The sequence below is a fragment of the Propithecus coquereli genome, unplaced genomic scaffold (assembly GCF_000956105.1).
Source record: "Propithecus coquereli isolate 6110/MARCELLA unplaced genomic scaffold, Pcoq_1.0 Scaffold10, whole genome shotgun sequence".
Classification (NCBI taxonomy): Eukaryota; Metazoa; Chordata; class Mammalia; order Primates; family Indriidae; genus Propithecus; species Propithecus coquereli.
In genome coordinates, this window is record NW_012133858.1 from 7,953,258 (window position 1) to 7,956,229 (window position 2,972).

Genomic DNA, 2,972 nt, shown 5'->3' on the forward strand with positions numbered 1-2,972 from the left:
GATCTAAGCTTTGCTGTTGTTTTGTTTTAAGGGAAGGATCCTGGATTTCTAATATTTGAGGCACCCTGGATATTAGAAATATTCAGGCCAGAGCGGTTGCCTCTTCTTTCTAGGGCTGCTCTAGACCCCTCCCCACGCCCCAGCTCCCACACCCCCACTGCTACTACCAGAGTAGCTGCTGCCAGAGCTGGGACTGTAACCTCTTTGCCAAAGGAGCTGTTAGCAAGTGTTACACATATATTACCATGTGATTGAGAATTTCCTCCTCAAAATAATCACAGAAGCTGAAAAAGCTTTAAAGAATGAGGTCTGGTGGCGAAAGTGGGTATCACAGGCATTCTGTGCTAGAAACACATATTTCTAGACAGGGGAAGGAATCTGCCGAGGCAGAGCGTGCAGGGGAGTGCGTGGGAACGTGTGATGGAGAGCCCGTGACACACAGGGCACTGGGCGGCCAATGGAGGGCTCCACAGGAAGGGAGTTGCCTTCGTGCACAAGTGAAGGGCCAATCCCATATGGGATCTGGGAGAAGGGGAAGGGCAGCTGATGACGGGCACAGAGAACAGATGACACAGAACAGAACCCCCAGTCTGTGACCACTTTGCACAGTTCCTTCCACCGGGAAGCATTTGAGGGCCTCAGGCAAGCTGCTTTGGTCTCTCTGATTCTTAACACAAAATTAAGGTGACCTCAACCTTCACCAAATGTTCAAACTTAGCATCCCCCATGGTGAGATCTCCTGATATTTTGACTCTCTGAGTGTGGTGCGTTGGGAATCACAGAGCACCATCCCGGTGGACCCCTTGCCAAAATGTTTGCCCCGAGTCCAGTCATGAGGAAACAATCTGACAGACCCAGGCTGTAAGATGTCCTGCAAGACAGCTGGCTTGGACTCTTCAAGGGTCAAAGTCTTCTAAAACAAAGAAAGGCTGGGGGTGGGTGTGGTGGTACCTGGTTTAGGTCACAAGTAACTAAGAAGCATAATAACCAGGTGCAATGCATGAACCTCGAGTGGATCTGGGATTTTTAAAAATCTCTAAAGGAAAAATTTTAGACAATTGGGGAAATTTAAATATGTACTAAATGATGTGTTTTCAGATGTACAGGTGATATGATCAGGCTATTGATAATTTTCTTAGCTATGATAATGATGCTGTGGTTGTACAGGAAAGTGCCCTTGTTTTGGGGAAATGCATGCTGCAGTATTCAGGGGTGAAGTTTCATGATGTCTATAATTTATGTAACCTACCTTCAAATGGCTCAATGGAGACAGTGAAAGCAAAATATCACCAACTGGTAAATCTAGCATTGTACTTTCTTCTATCTTTTCTGTAAATTTCAAAATTTTCAAAATTCAAAAATGAGGAAATGAAATAAATGGAGTTTCTAAAGGGGAAGGCAAAATTATGGTAACCCTTTTGTCCCAAAATTTCCAGGAATTTTTATCACACCTTTTTCAAACATTCTTCTCAGAAAGGTGCTCAGTAAACACTTGTTAAGTTAAAAATGCATATTCACATAAACTTAAAAAATCCTGAAAATTCCAAAATTTTGACATTCAAACTAGAGCTTCCAGATGACTTCTCACATCTGAGAGGAGCACAGAACTGATAGATCATGCGTCCCGACTGTAGTTCAGGAAATAAGGCTGATGTGCTAACAACTTCCAGGTCCATGCTGTGTCCACCACACCCACAACCCCCTGGAGGGGCAGCCCCTGGGAGAATCCCACCACCTCACCGCCGCCTCCACCACCAGCAAACTGACGGAATCTCGGGGAAATACCTGACCAAGGTGGGGGGGGGGGGGGGGCGTGTCAATCCTTACATGCTGCCAGTGCCATATGTGTGATCCTGGTGCGGAGACAGGGAGAGAATGAGGTAATTAGTTGTGCAAATTGGAGCTACAGGGCACACAGAGAGAAGGTACAGATGAATTCTTTAGGGATCTCACCATGGGGAAGCAGTAGCTAGGAGGTGGATAGCAAGGCACATAAACAGAAAAGAATAGAACACTGAACAGAGAGCAGGGATCAGAGAAGTTGGAATAGGGTGGACCAAGCAGGCTGAGAGAGGGTGGAGAGAATGGGCTCTAAGGCTGCTTTTCGGGGTTCCTGATGGCCTGATGGCTCTCACCAAGGCCAAGCTGGTTTTCAGGCTTCATGTTTTCTCGTGATAACCATCCCCCACAGCCACCCCCAATGGCTGGCTCAGATGTTACATCTTGGCAGGAAAAGAACCTAACTAAAAGACGGCTTGGGCTCTTTAACAGGCCTAAATGCAAAGGACAAAATTGTACATAATATTTCCAAAGAGCACAAGCTATCTTTATGATGCTACCCTAAAATTTAGAGAAAGTGGCAGAAATCTGTTTCAGGAATATATTTTTCAAAGTGCATCCTGGAGATAAGAATGATCAAGAGATGCAAGAGATGTTAAAACTAGAGAGTCAAAATTTTTTGGGAAACAAGATATTAATATAGTTTTAAAGTATCTCCCTATAAGTTACTTTTTAATTTTACAAAGGCCAAAATGGCAACTTTATAGTGGAAAAACCAGCAGATTCCTCAAGCAAATGATCAAACTACTATAGAGGACATTACTGGGGCACTTCTGAATATTTTCAAAATTTGATTTTGAATATTTTACTGGGGCAAAATATGAATACAGACTGTGCATTAAATAATAGTGTTGTATTAAAGTTAAGGTTCCAGTCCGGGCGCGGTGGCTCACGCCTGTAATCCTAGCACTCCTAACAATCCGAGGTGGGCGGATTGTTTGAGCTCAGGAGTTCGAAACCAGCCTGAGCAAGAGCGAGACCCCGTCTCTACTAAAAATAGAAAGAAATTAATCGAACAACTAAAAATGTATAGAAAAAAATTAGCTGGGCATGGTGGCACATGCTTGTAGTCCCAGCTATTCGGGAGGCTGAGGCAGAAGGATTGCTTGAGCCCAGGAGTTTGAGGTTGCTGT